The 16020-nt window shown below is 41.5% G+C and overlaps 1 protein-coding gene across 1 annotated transcript in view; it reads left to right on the forward strand.

The window, feature by feature from the left end:
• LOC108784722 (sperm-associated antigen 16 protein-like) overlaps nt 1-16020 on the forward strand; it is an 89975-nt gene that overhangs the window by 18066 nt on the left and 55889 nt on the right. The gene's annotated exons all lie outside the window — the stretch shown is intronic.

Consider the following 16020-nt stretch of genomic DNA (forward strand, 5'->3'; position numbering starts at 1 on the left):
AGAAGACACTGTTCTGGGATCTCATGGTGGGTAGTCATGTGAGCAAATGCCTAATCATTTGCTTACAGGATTTCTGCTGAAGGGGAATATCCTAATCCTCCCCTTCAGCAGAGATCACATGACAAATGCGCTGATTTGTGAGACCTCCCGATATAGACTTTCCTCTTAAATAGATACTGAACACAAATTACATGATTTTGGTGTATATTAAAGTGAAAGTAAAATCAGGAAAATAAAACATTGCTTGGAGGCAGGAATCTTTAGCAGAAAAGATATGCAAAGTCTCATCTGCCAGTGCGTAGGAGTTACATCATCAGTGGTCACTCAATGGCTGAAGAGGGTGTCCAGAGAACCCCTAAGTGCCAGCAGCGGAGATGGCGGCAGCAGGGGACAGAGCGGGGAATCGAAGATTGGTCAGGCAACACTGGAGCACTGTGCATGCAGCATACTTTCACAGCAAGAGTTCTGTGCATGCTTGCACATCATGGCAAAACCCCAGCATTCTCAACGGTTTACTTCCAAAAAAAAAAAAAGCTGTAATCTGTATAAAAATATGTTAACAGTTCCTCTCAGGTGAGAACAATGTCCTAAATTCTTGAACTAGAGGGATACAATGCATTTTAAAATGCACCTGACTTCCTGTCTAGTAATACACAGAAGTAAAACTACAACTAGCATCATTTTGTTGCCTTCTTTTGTCTACAATATCATTTTTTTTCAGACATCTAGACTGCACATCAGAGTTACACAAATTTAAAATATCTCATTTTATGTAGAGGTATGGAAGCTTGTATACACATAATTGTGAACGTTAGAAGTTCTTTTAATTATACACAATATGCATTTTGGACTATAAGTGGTCCTTTACCAGGAGTATAGCGCTCCCATTATGCATGTTCCATTTCTGAGTACTTCTTGTGAGTGATCTCCAGAAATGACTTGTATTGTAATGCAGTATATAAAGAGCTGAATTTCACATAGTAGTTCTGCATATTTATAAATGCCATGCCATGGTCCCTGCACAATAGCAGTGCCATATGTCATCCGTATTTCAGGGAAAATACATTCTTCTTTCCTACAAGGTATAATTTTCATTTTCATTTATTGGTATGGCAAGTGCACCATAATGTACTACTCTTGATAGATAAAGGCTGTGTTATTGGTTATATGGGAGTTTAAATATAATGTGTCCCCCATTTCAAATTGCATTAGTTACTGTGCATTAAAGAATAATATGCATTCATACATTGTAGAGTCAGCCAATTTTTAGACTGAAACAAATATAAGTATTGTCCTTGGTCTCAGTATCTTTTCATTTATAACCTGAATTATATAGAGTTACAGAGTCATATAAATCCACCGCTCATAATAAGTTTTGCATGAAAGTTTAACCAATTCATTAACACTGTATAATAAAATCAATTCATTAGGTATTAAGCTTGGTACGTGGAAGTGCTAGTGCATTAAATAACAAAGTGTGTTGCTGTGCAGTACCCCATAATCTCCGCAATACCAACTCCAAGTAAATATATTTGCAATGTGCCAAAACTTAGAAACTCTCAAAACAGGATTGTATCCCGTTGCACAGAAAAACAGAAGATGGATTAAAAATAATAATATCTAGTAATTAGTTTAAAACAAAAGTAATATACTCTGATCAGCCATAATATGACTACCCACCTAATATTGAGTAGGTCCCCTTTTGCCACCAAAACAGCCCTGATCCATCGAGGCATGGACTCCACTAGACTGCTGAAGGTATACTGTGGTATCTGGCACCAAGTCCTTAGTAACAGATCCTGTAAATTGTGAGGTGGTCCTCCTATGGATTGACTTGTTTTTCCAGCACATCCCACAGATGCTCGATTGGATTAAGATCTGAAGAATCTGGAGGCCAAGCAATCACCTTGAACTTGTAGGGTTCCTCAAAGCGTTTTTGAACCATTTTTGTTGTTTAGCAGGGTGCATTAACCTTCTGAAAGAGGCCACTGCAATCGAGCAATACCGTTTCCATGAAGGGGTGTACTTGGTCAGCAACAATGTTTTGATAGGTGGTACGTGTCAAACTAAAATCCACATGAATGGCAGGACCTGAGGCTTCCCAGCAGAACATTGCCCAAAGCTTTACACTACTACTGCTGGCTTGCCCTCTTCCCATAGTGCATCCTGGTGTGGTGACATCCTGGGGTCTCTTCCCTAGGCAAGCGACACACGCACCCACCTGTCCATCCACATGATCTATCAGACCAGGTCACCTACTTTCATTGCTGTGTAAGTCCAGTTTTAATGCTCATGTGCCCATTTTAGGCGCTTTTCACATTGGATATTGGTCAGCATGGGCACCCTGATCAGTCTGCGGCTACGCAGCCCCATTCCCAACAACCTGTTTGTTCATACATCTTTCTGTCAGAACCAGCATTAAAGTGACATTAAAGTCAAACTTTTTTCCCCCCTTCCCAATCCTGCTGTACGGACTTACCTTAAATTTTAGTAACATAGTAACATAGTATTTGAGGTTGAATAAAGACATAAGTCCATCAAGTCCAACCTGTTGTGTGTGTGTGTGTGTGTGTGTGTGTGTGTGTGTGTGTGTATAGGTCCATGAGTGTTCTCATTCTTAAGAGTACCTGTACCCTTGTACATTTCGGTCTCTCAGGAAGTCGTCCAAAAGCCTCTTGAATGATTCCAGATTAATTGCAGAAATTACCGCTTGAGGCAGTGAGTTCCAGACCCTAACCACGCGAACTGAGAAGAACCCACTTCGCCCCTTGTGGTCAAATTTTTTTTCTACCAGTTTTATGTGGTGTCCGCTAGTCTTTGTTACGGAATTAATCTCAAAGAGTTTGTTGCTAATGTTGCTATGACTATGGAACATTTTGTACATGCAAATCATGCCCCCCCTTAATCTCCTTACTTCCAACGTAAACATGTTTAAATTTAGTAGCCGTGTCTCATAGCTCTGGTCCTCCATCCCCTTTTATGAGTTTGGTCGCCCTCCGCTGGACTTTCTCCAGTTCAAGGACATCCTTTCTGTGGACCGGTGCCCAAAACTGCACCGCATACTCCAGGTGGGGCCGAACCATTGATGTGTAAAGTGGCAAAATTATCGACCTATCCCTGCAAAACATTACCTTCTTGATGCAGGACAGGACTCTACTAGCTTTGCTTACCGCAACCTGGCACTGTAATCTATTATTTAGTTTGTGGTCTACAATGACCCCCAAATCTTTCTCCATTTCCGACTTCCCTAGCGGCATACCCATAATTGTATAACCCATTTGCCTATTATTCCTCCCAAAGTGCATAACTTTGCATTTATCGACATTAAACATTAAATCTAGAAGAACTAAACACAGTTCTGTGGTTTTAGGCTGTTTCATATGCTTCTCTCTCTTCATGTATTCCCAAACATGCTGAGATCAGGGCTTTGTGAGGGGCCATACCGCCTCTCCCAGGACTCCTTGTTCCTCTTTTTCCTGAAGATGGTTCTTTATTACTTTGGCTGTAAGTTTGGGGTCGTTGTTCTTCTGCAGAATGAGTTCACTTTTCAGATACCTCCCTGATGGTATTGCATGATGCAAAAATATCTACCTGCACTTTTCAGAGTTAGAAACCATTAATTCTGACCACATCCCTTACTCCATGTGCAGAAATGCAGCCCCAAACCTGCAAGTAACTTCACCATGCTTCACTGTTGCCTGCATGCAGTCATCCATGTAGCACTCTCCAGGCCTTAAGCATACACACTGCCTTCTGTTCGATCCAAATATTTCTCATTTGGACTCCAAATATTTCTCATTTGGACTCCTCAGTCCAGAGCACCTGCTGCTCTTTTTCACTAGTTCTTGTGTTTTTAAGTATAAAATATAACTGGCGTTGGAAACAAGGAAGAGTAGCTTGCCCTTGTTTCCACATCGGAGTTATAGCCACAAGTCTTTCATAAAGACTACCAGACTGTAGATGGGTATACTAGGGTCCCACTGGTTTCTGCCAGGTCTGAGCTGATGGTGCCACAGGACATCTTCCAATTGTGGAATGAAGTCAGCATGATGTGTCTTTACTTGTAAATCATTAGCACTAGTTTGGTGAAATAGTTTTTATGCCTACAATATCCATAGCTATAACCATTGCCATTTTTGTTTTCTTTTTTGGATTAAGTAGGGAAGGGTTAGAATCCCTGTTGAGTTTAAGTGCTATCGGGGGCTCCATTGCAGAGATTTTCTCTCACTTTCTGTTCTGGGGACAAGAACAGAAACAGGTCTTTTGCCAGACCTGAAATGAGAAAACAGACAACAAATAAAGCTAACAGGGCTTCAAGCATTCTCCTACTTAGCTTAAAAAACATTTTTAATTTCGTCTCTGCTGCTGTTAGTTTTCAGCATTTCCTGTGTGAGGAAAACCGGTCTATCAGCCAGGCAGGACCAAGGATGGGGTGAGTATATCCTTCTTCTTTTTTTTTTTTTTTTTCATTTAAGACCCTAGACGAAAAATGAGCACTTAACCCTTGCAGAGTGCGTACCTGTATGAATGTGCAAGTTCAGGTCGTTGTGTAAGCTGCCTACAGCCAAATGCCGCTGCATCCTGTCAGACATGTTCAGGTGGCTGCACGCAGCTACAGGCAACACCTGTCCCTTCCTGGCGCAGGTCTCTGCATGCATGTGCATGCTGTATGGCTGTTCACATCCATGTGAATCAGGCCTTACCCTCAAAAAAGAAGGTGCAGCACATAATGATTTCCAATTCCGTTTTTGCGGAGCCTTAATTATTTCAGAACATTTCCGGACATTTTGAGAATACATCGGATATACTTGTTGAAGGTCTGGGAATTGCTTTAGATGCTTGACAAGTATGTGCTAAAAGTGGAAAAATGTCCTTGTATAAATAAACTGAAGATACATTTTGGCAGTTGTAATTTGCTTGTGTGCGGTAAAAAATGTTAGTGTAGTTGTAACAAATATTTTGCAGAAACACTATGCTGCCTTAAAAAAAATCAAGAATATAATGTTCTTTCAGAAATGTATACTTTGGGCCCATTCACCCCAGAATGACCAGTTGCGTCACTGTTAACACGGAGTTATGTCACCTACTAACATTAGTTGTGTTGAGGCAACCTGGATCTGTTAACCGTATAAACATACTGGTTATGCAGAGAAAGGATAAAAGGAATCAAAAAGCAGTCTAATAAAAATTAGTGCGTAGCACAGTAAATCTTAAAACAGAAGGTATTCACTTGTCACATTCCATCACCTATCCTGAAATTAAGACCATGTTTCCTTATTTGCAGGACAGTGAACCTTGCAAATCATTTATTTACACCCCATCAGATAAATGCACATATACTGCTGGTAGAATATTTTATAGAGCCACTTATTCCAAAACTTTATTGCTGTGGCCGTTATGTATAGGGGATGTACATGTAATAATCTCCTGCAGTTAAAAGTTCCTGCAGTACACAGTCTGTGTGCAGCTTTTTGCAGAGGTTTAAAGGGTAACTTCAGGTGGTTTACTTTTAATGTTTTGGATAGAGTGGGATAGCATTACAATATCTGTCAGGTTTTTATTTTTGTCTTTGTTCCCATTGGGAAACATTTTCCTTTCTACCTCTGTCTGTGACACCCATACAAACAATGAGGTTATGCGGTTGTCACTGGAACAGGTAAAACATATAGCAATAAAAACATTCTCTCCATTCCACTAAAAATATGTTTTGAAACCTTCCCAATAGGGACACCATGGGACAAAAAAAAACATGGAGAGAGACTAGAACCCTTTCCTACTCTATCCAAAATTAAATAAAGCTTTGGCTGGGGTTGGAGTTAATTTGATTAGGAGTGTTCACTAATGGCACATTTACCCTTTTAAAAGCACTTTATCAAATATATAAACCTGTATGAATCCAAAGTCTCCTTCTCCTGACAAAAAATATCCTTAACAGCCCCTCCTGCACAGTTTATGCTGCAGTTAGTTCCATACTATAAACTCCCACGCACTGGATATTTTCCTCTGGTCCTAGTTGCAGATTCTTTTTGGGGTTTAGGATTTTCTACTGTAGCTCAAAAAGCCAAATCCTTCTCCACAACATCCTCTTTAGATCAGGGTCTGCTGTGTATACTCGACATCAGATCTCGCAGGTGGCATTAGTTCTACTCACGCAGACCGTTATCGGCTTGTCGTGCGCTGAAAACAGAGCTTTATCCAAAACCGAAGACCTGGATCTGTGCGTGTCTGGAAAGTTTTCCCTTCTTTTTTTTTTTTCTTTTTTTCATATTATTTTTGCAAGTCTCCCAGCTTTCCTGGAGGGTTTGGAGGAGCTTCTCCCTAAGGTAACCTTCACAGTGCAGGCCAGTCCCCAGCAAAGGCTATACCAAAAAATACAGACTGTTTAGAATCTAGGTATTATTCCCCCCAAAAAAACGTTACTTTCCCTTGTGTGTGAACTCGGGTGACGCTGGAATCCCCGCACAGTGAGAGACAATCGAGGTGTTCATCTAGGCGGAATCGAATTTGCTAGTTTTGTAAACTTGACAGATGATTGTAGGGAGGTGATAAACATATTTTATGTAGGCAATTGTATAAAGGTTGAATTTGAGAAAAATAAATAAATATACAACCGCTAATATTGGTGACATGTTATTGCTCTTAAAGGTATGTCTGCTAAAAAAAAAAAGTAAAAAAAAAAAAATCCTTATTTTCCGCTGTTGATTCCATGGCCACAGCACCATAATTGTAAAAAGGAAATGTGAATACTGCATTGGGGTCAATTCACAAGGCTTTTTTACCTGATTTTGCTTGTTATCAAATATATATTACACGATTTTAAGAGCTTGTGCAATTTACCAAACGATTTAACGCTTGGAAAATCCACCAACTAACGTCTCTCTTCTCTGAAGTGATATTTTATCGTGCAGCTCGTTATTTAACATTTCCATCCTGATTTAAACAAGCCTAATCGTTAAATATGTACAGAAGTGCAATTCACAAATATATTTTGGCCATTTATCGACCGTTAGACAATTGTTACATAAGCACCTCCTTCAGAGCGTCGTTATGACAGCTTTCGGGTGGTTTTTTCTGCTCCGAAAGAGAAATTTGTAAGGTGAATTGATAACTTCTGAAGCCTCTTTTTTTGCAGTTTTTGGAAGATGGAACCGTTTTCCTGTGTTTTTATAGTAAGTTTACATACAACAGTGCAGCCTGTTAAAAATACATCATTTGTAGGCACTGTTCTCCTCCCCTTCTGGTCCCAGAATGCATCAGTCAAAAGTATTTAAACACCTTAAATGTTCTACGATTTCAAGGTGTAAAAATAACGCTTCATTTGCTAAAATAACGTTGAACATGTAAAAATAACTCCCTAACGCTTCAGTCGGAAGTCTTAATGAGCATGCTTAATAATGATGATTGGGAGTTTCGTGAATACAATGTTTTCAAACGAAAAACAAGGAGGGGTAAATTACCAACTAGAGAGTGCAAATAATGTTTGTCTTTGTGAATTGACCCCATTGTCTCTTGTGTTTTATAAGCATCTATTATCACAGAAGGTTGTGGTCAGTGAGACTAAATAGACTGCTTTATGTAATATTGTAAACCCTGAGAAAAGAAATAGTGTGTTCTGTATGAGGTGAGTTTTGACATATTGTTGCTTCTCTTACTGTCTGCTTTTAAGTTTGTAGGACACATCACTTGGAGGACCAGAAATGATGTAATATGGAGTTATTCACCTTGTTAGTTTGGTGTCTTTAGTAAACTTTAGACTTTTTGCTGTATGGTGAGAATACAATGTTTGCAGATCTTCTGGCTGTGCAGCGAGAGTTGTACTAGGCTCATTTGGGGCAGGCAGCCAGTTCAAGCCTTGCTGCAGAGTGTTTTATGGGATTATAAATCCTGCATAGAGATGCATCCTAATACATTTTCCGTGTGTGCATTTCCGCTGGAGCAGGCACTCTTATTTCAAGGACGCTTCGCCTGCAGGGGGATGCTTTAACAGAGGAAGGAAAAAAATGAATATTACATGCTGACCAAGCATTGTGGTAGAATTAGATGACTAGGCAAATATACAACATAGTAGGAAAACTAAATATTCATGATAACCTCTTGTATTGTATTATATCTTCCTTTTTGTCAGTGTAGGATAACATTTATGAGGCGATCAATAATGTTTGACTAAGGAAGCAGAAACGTACTCAATTAAAGCAATGCATGTATACAGGCTTTACGGCAGGAACAAACTTTAAAAAGCATCTCTAACAAGAAACCGATTAATTAGAAGTTAGAATTAAATAGCTTATAAAGAGCCTCCTATTTTGGAAAAACAAAGCATTTTTCATAATATTTGTATTGCACATGTCGTTTGTGAACGCCATAGAACAAAATATTCAACGGCAAATCCTTAAAGGAGAATAATAGGGTGAGTGAAAAACACTCATCCCCATAATTCAAGCCAACCTGTGACAAAGGTGCTGTCACAGGTCGGCTCTATAGATCGGGAAATCAGCGAACACATACTGCAATTTGCTGAATTTCAAATTCTTTACCTGCAGAGAGCAGTGACTATCAGTCACTGGCCCCCGCAGGGATCCCCCCCTCTCCATTCCTTCAGCACTGACTGGAGGGACGGACAGGGGATGAGGTAGGCACATGTGGCTCTGCCTCTAGAGAGGCAGTGCCAGCTATCAATCAGGCAGCGGGGTGGATCTCGACAGTATTGTAATTTGTATTAAAAATGCATTCAAATACCCTGTTACCAAAAAATGTATCTTATTTGTGTATCACTCGGCTGTAGATCCTCAAAGCATCGCTGAATTGGTGCTGACACTGTCCTTCCTTCTGGAGGGTGGCTACTTTTGTTCCCCATAGTCCCTGTGTGTGTTGTAAAGTAGCCACCACTTCAAGCTTGCTCCGGCGATGGACTATAATCACTATACAAATTAGTATACTAAACCTGAGATTTTATTCCATCACGGGAGTGAGCTTGGATCACAGGGTCTATGTGGAACTTATTCTGTATCAATAAAATGTGTACGTTATTTCGTTAAACAAGTATTGTATGTGATTAATGTCATTTTAGCAGCTGAAAAGTCCCATAATTTATACCTGTTGTTATGGCTCACTTTTTAAGTAATACACACACTCTTCTAATCCACCCACCTCCAATCCACCCACGGAATATTAGGGATTCTTGTTGCAGGAAAGCAAAACAAACGACAACCGCACTCAACAATTTGTTACCAGTTATACAGTAAGGTGCACACGAAATGGGCTTTGAACAGTAGAACAGTAGAAAGGCATCATGGCACACTCACAAACTAGCATGTAAAACAACTTGTCTCACCACTAAGGACAATGACAGAGGTTTGGATACACGTCTTCTGCAAAGGATGTGTAAGCCGCACTGCCGCGCCAAGGCACCTCTTATAGTGCGGTCCTAACTCTAAACTATGAGAGTCTCCATCTTGGAGCACATGGGGCAGAAGATATCAAATTGGGTGCAGGCCTGTCAGGAGGACGCCCCACCTCCTTAAAGGTACAGAAACACACAAGGGATCCCGCACATCCCATTGGCAGCTGAGAAACCCCATGCGTCGCTGCACCAAATCGGTAAAGCAAAACAAACGACAACCGCACTCAACAATTTGTTACCAGTTATACAGTAAGGTGCACACGAAATGCAGGGCTCTCCTAACCCTATTGCACTGAAGTTGTATTGTAACTCTACTGTCTTCCCCATTCTGTAAAGCAAAGTGTTGGCGCTATATACATCCTGAATAATAATAATAATAGTGTTGAATTTACAACATTTCTATCTAAGTTTTTTAATTGATTGAATTAACTCGTATTGGGTTCATTTGTAATAGAGCGTACGGGCAGTAGTTCATCAATTGAATTTAGGAAGTTAACATACAGAGTCCTAGAGATCTATGTAGAACTTACAGTTGCTTATTAAACCGGATCTTGTCACCATGGCACCCAAGGTCAATTCTATTGTAAACCTGAAATAGGTGAAGCATTTCAACGCTTTATCCGCAGTTCCAGGGCAGATCGGCATCGCAAATCGCATGTGCAGGAGAACCGATCTGCCCTGAAACAGTGGATCGGTCCTGAAATGTCACTTCTATCCGACTTTGTGAGTGCGGTGGAATGTTAGATCGCAGTCGGAGAGAAGTGACATTTCAGGACCGATCAGCTGTTTCAGGGCAGATCGGTTCTCCTGCACATGCGATTTGCGATACCGATCTGCCCTGGAACAGCTGGGAAAACGCTGGAATGCTTCACCTATTGGCGGTCACACATTCCACCGCCAAAACACTGGGCGGGATTACGTTAAAACGTGTGACCATGTCACACATTCTAACGTAGTCACAACCTTTGATAGAACACTGCCATCGGGGGGTATGGTCGGTACCCATGTGAGGGTTCTGGGGGGCCTCTTACATGGGTATCAACTGTACTGGGGCGGCATGGCAGAGGTGACAGGGGAGGGTGTGGAGGAGGCCGGGCCCCAGCAGCAGGTAAGAAGAGTTGGGAGGAGGTACAGAGAAAGGGATCCCGACGACCAGACCGTCACACCTGCGACCCTGCAGAGCCCACCATAGAAAGTCTCAGGTGGGCTATGCGGAATCTGTGATGTGCTGTGCATGGTCTCAGGTAAGTCAAGCACGCCACTGCAACATTAGAGACCGCTGGGGGAGGGGCCCAGTGTTATCCGTTCCTGCGCCCCTCCCGCAGCACACATTTGCAAGTACATGTCAAGCTGCACTAGTGCTTCAAGGAATCTCTGCATGGTGTGGTCCTTAACTCTAAACTATCTGAGCTCCCAGCTTATATAGCACATATATGTGACTGGAGTAATGAAGAGAAGTGGCTTTGAGGAACTGGTTTAACGGACAGGAGGAGGGGTTAGGGATAAGGTAAATAAACCTGATTTTTAAGGGTATCCTAGACCACAATGAGCATTTAATGAATGCAGTGCAGGGGAACCTCACTGCAGGACTAACTTTGTATTTTCCATGCATTTTAACTTTAAAGGTTCAGTAACACACATCACCCCAGGAAGCTAAAGACCCCAGTGTGTGTCTGCACCAAAATCCATCAAAGCAAAAGAAATAGCAGCAATTCAAATCCATTTATAAGTAGCAAAAATTAGGTTTATATGGGAGGGGTAATACAATGAACAATACACATAGTTAAAATCGGGGAATATAGGTAATTTTGCAGCCACAATTGGTTTCAGATGATGCAGATGAACATAAGGGTTAAGGTGCCCATACACCTTACGATTATCGTACGATAATCGTATGCGATCGACATTTCGTACGACAATCGTAACGTGCGAATAGAGTGCCCGACCGATAGTACTGTACAATCATACGACTTTTGACGGTCGAGCGTGTTTGAAAACTTTGGTCAATCGTACGATGTTCGCATGGTTGGTGGCGTTTCAATCCATCAAAAGTCGTCCGATTAACACTGTGTATACGAAAATAATTGAGGTCAATTACCGCAAGTCGTCCAGGTGTTTTTTTTTAAACTACCGCTGATTGAACCTTTCGATAATCGGGGCAGGATGGGGCCGTCGTACGAAAATCGTAAGGTGTATGGGCACCTTTAGCCTGGCAAAGCCTTACAGCATTGTTTAGTGAGACAGCCACCTGACTGGTCCCAGTATTCCTTTCTTAAGCTGCCCATACACTTTACAACCATTGCACGACTTTCGTTGTGCGATGGTTGTAAGGTGATTAAAATTTCGTACGACCTGCCCATCTTGGACAGGCAGATCATACTTGCGATCATCGCAAGTCCTCCCCTCTGAGGGAAGGGCTTGCAGGTGATTGCAATGGTGAGCGGGCAGTGTGCGCTTCCGCACCTCGGGCCGTGCGGCTTTCGTCTTGCGATCGCGCTACCAACCCGCCGAAAATCGGACGATTTTTGGCGGGTTTTCTGACATGCTCGTTATACGAATATCGTACGACCGTACAGTAAATGCGGTCGCACGTTGCCCATCAACCTTACGATTATCATACGATTGCGGGATCACCCGTGATTGTCGTACGATAATCGTGTATGGGCAGCTTAACGTGCTACTTTTCTCTGGATTGTGCAGGACCTTTAGGGTCTGTGTTAACAGGCTTGGGGCTGGTATCGATATAATCAATTTGACATCAGTTTGAGATGCTTCTGAGATCATTTAGAATTTATTCACAGGTGCATTTGACCTGCAGCTGTCCTCTTTAAAACTTGCATTTCAGCTGCTTAAAGCGGGTTTTGCATTCCCATAGACTTGTGTCGGAATGCAAAACCCATCTGACGCAAACAAAAGCCTGTTGACGCAGGCCCTTTGACACTGGCAGCTATTGGACCCCATTCACACTGAGCAACATTAAAAAACGCTTTTTCAGTGCTGAGTTGAGTCTATTAAAGCCTACTGGGCCCAAATTGCACAAAATCAGCTGGAAAAATGTAATGTTCGAGCGACAAGCTTGAACTGCAAGCTACAGGCGACATTGAGCTGTGAGATGTGAACAGCTCCATTGAAATGCATTGGACAAGCTACATTGAGGAATTTTTGAGCAGAAATCGTGCTACAAATCGCTCAGTGTGAGGGCTGGTGCACACCTAGACGACACCTCACCGTCCCGGGTGTCGTGCGGTGTAGTGCAGGTGTGAACCTAGCCTAAAGCGGGTTTTGCATTCCCATAGACTTGTGTCGAAATGCAAAACCCATCTGACGCAAACAAAAGCATGATGAAGGCCCTTTGGACATTTTGGCAGCTATTATTGTACACAGAGGAATTCCCTGTGTCTACAGGTCACCCAGAGCAACCAGCAGAATTTGAAATGGAAGGAGTAATAAGAAAGATAGGTTAGTAAAGAATGAAAAGTGGAAAGAAAGTTCATGAAATTCTGTTATTTTATTTAATGTAATTAAGAAAATATAGAGACAATGTTGCATATGCTCCAAGTTAAACTAAGGACAGAAAATTAATTGAACCACTAAGGCCTGGTTCACACCTGGGCGCTTTACAGTGCGTTCCTACGCTCTGTAAAACGCTCAACATGTGAAAAACAATGATTGCCTATGGGCATGGTTCCCACCTGGACGTTTTACAGCGCGTAGGAACGCGCTGCAAAACGCCCTACGCCCAAAGAAGTACAGGAGCGTCTTTGGGGCATATTTGCCGTGCGTATCCATTGGGATACAGCCAGGTAGCCCTTGGAAGCGTTTTTTTACCGCATATTCGATACGCCTAGGTGTGAACCCAGCCTTAAAGAATGTTACAGAGCAGATTACTTGTATATTGTCAGATCTGTAAACACACCTGGTTTAATATAAGCAGTTTAATACTAAAAGATATTTTGTGCCTGACTGCTGCTCTAATTGTAGTAAAGTGTTTTAGTTCTTCATTTTATTAGCGGCAGTTACCAGATTTAGAGCTAATTTATGAGAGCTAAAAATCTGCTTGTAAATTGGGAGCAAGAAGGTGACTGGCTAATTAAGTATACAGGATATCATTAAGTATGCTAACAGAGTGATCCCTATAAATACCAAAGATTAGGCCATTTAGTTGTCTTTTCTGATTATTAAGTAACCATTCTGAGAACAAAGGTGTTATAAACAGGTATTCTGCTTGGTTCTCTGAGAAGATTTAGCATAAAATGAATTCTTAAAATGTACAACGTAGTGTGGAAATAATTACAAAGCACATCCTGCCAGTCTGTGACTTTGATTGTTAAAAGTAAATCATCTGATTGCTGTTAAACTAGTGTTCTGAGAACATCTAAACATGAGCATAAAATCCGAAGGGCAGGTATTCTCCACTCTGCCAATCAAGATCAAGAGGATGCAGTCCTTCTAAAATCCATAATGGAACTCTAAAGGTCCCCACACACCTTACGATAATCGTACGATAATCGCGGGAAATCCCGCGATCGTACGATTATCGTAAGGTGTGTGGAAGCCGTGCGACCTCTACTACTGTAAGGTCGCACGACTTTTAACCTATGGACATGTTCGAAAACCCGCCGAGCATCGTATGATGTTCGGCGGGTTTGTGGCATGTTCGAAAGATAAAAGCCGTACGGGCCGGTGTGCGCAAGCGCATACTGCCCGTTCGGCATTGCGGTCATCGGAAGCCCGCCCCTCAGGGGGCGTGGCTTACGATCATCGCAAGTACGATCTGCCTATGCAAGATAGGCAGATCGTACGTTTTTTTTAAGTACCTTACAACCATCGCAAGACAGGGTTATTCACAAAAGGGTGAAGAGTTTGGAGAAGGTAGGAGAAGGGAACAATCTAGGACAACATAGCTGAACTGGAAAGTGATCTGAATTGGAGAATTTTTCCAAATCCGCTATTTTGCCCTAGAATTGTTCACTTCTCCTGCCTTCTCCAAACTCTTCACCCTTTTGTGAATAACCCCCTTAATTTAATTGCATAATGAAACTTTACATGGGATTCAAAAGCTAGTGGTAAACTGAGTGCAGTATTTGGCTTGGTGCTGGTGCAGTAGGGAACTGTTCTTTATCTACATTTTGAAGTAAGTAGTAATGTTTGGTAATTCACAACAATGAATACGATTCAAGTTTTCACTGGTTTTGTAATGTAAGAGCTGCTTTTAAAGGTCTTTTAATTGGATCAACAATACAGGTTACTGTATATAAAGAAAATCCCTTATTTAAAACTGACATATAAGGACCTACCCATGCTTTGGTAGCCTCTTGTTTAGTGTTATTAGCCATATAGGCACTATGAAAGCCTCTGCTCAATTGTATTGCTTGAAAAAATTGCAACATATATGCCCACCATGCCATCTGGTTGAAGTTGGATCATCACTTTTTTTTCCGCTCTGTTCTGCCCAAATGCTTATCTTGCATAGTTTGGTTGATTTTACACAGCCATGTAATTATTTAATGCCTACTTATTCTCATGATAGAATCATGCAGCACCCATTCAATTGCATCCATTCAGTTGGTGTGTTTTTTTTTTGTTTTAATTGGCAGATGCAACACAAAAAATGCATGTGTGACCTGGCCATAGTTCCAACCAAACAGCTAAATGCTGATTTGCAATCACTCGGCTGTAGATCCTTATATCATTCAATTGGGCTGACGCTGTCCTTCCTTCTGGAGGGTGGCTACTTTTGTTCCCTATGATCAACTATGTATGTTGTAAAGTAGCCACCACTCCAAGCTCACTCCTGTGATGGACTATAATGTCAATTTAAATTAGTAAACTATCGTGAGATTTGAGATTGGAGCCCGTCACTTGAGCTTGGAGCGGTAGCTACTTTACAACACACAGGGACTTCTTCCAGAAGGAAGGACAATTTTGGCACCAATTCAGAGATGATTTGATGATCTTCAGCCGAAGGATACACAAATAAGTTACATGTTTGTTATTGGGTAAGGCACCTAAATGCGTTTGTAAGATTTTGCTCCTGCATTTAGTGCTACTTTTACAGTGGAGCTTTACCCTCCTATCCTTTACAGTCAACTCAGGAAAGTGCCATCTTAGACCTTATGTGGATGGCATGCCTTAGAAGTAACTGTTTTGGGAGACCATTAAACAGGTGGGTTTGGTTTTGCTTCCAGCACAAAAAGGTCAATTCACAAAGCTAACACACCAGGATATGAATCCTTATTTTCAAAAGTAACAGTTTTGTTCAGCTGACTATATTGAGATTTGAAAATTACATTACCCTGGCTGAAAAAAAGATCCTTATCCTGATGTGTAGGTTTTGTAAATAGAGCTTTTTTTTTTTTTCAATCCAATCTGCCTACTGTGCTGTTTGCCTGCATGACATTTAATGAGCTTGCACTTGTGCAGCCTTTGTGCTAATGCGCTACCTCCTTTTTGCTCTTTGGATAACTAGTGGACATCACCACATTGGTGTCATCTTCTTTTGAGCTCACTTCCCTTATGTGAGCTCACATACGTTTCTCCTGTCCTAATTGTCAGCTTTTAGAGCAGGTACTCCCACTGCAAGTCTCCTATACACTTTCAGCTGGAGTGTGGCAACTCAG

This window comes from Nanorana parkeri, unplaced genomic scaffold, assembly GCF_000935625.1.
Source record: "Nanorana parkeri isolate BGI_ZX_2015 unplaced genomic scaffold, ASM93562v1 scaffold125, whole genome shotgun sequence".
Classification (NCBI taxonomy): Eukaryota; Metazoa; Chordata; class Amphibia; order Anura; family Dicroglossidae; genus Nanorana; species Nanorana parkeri.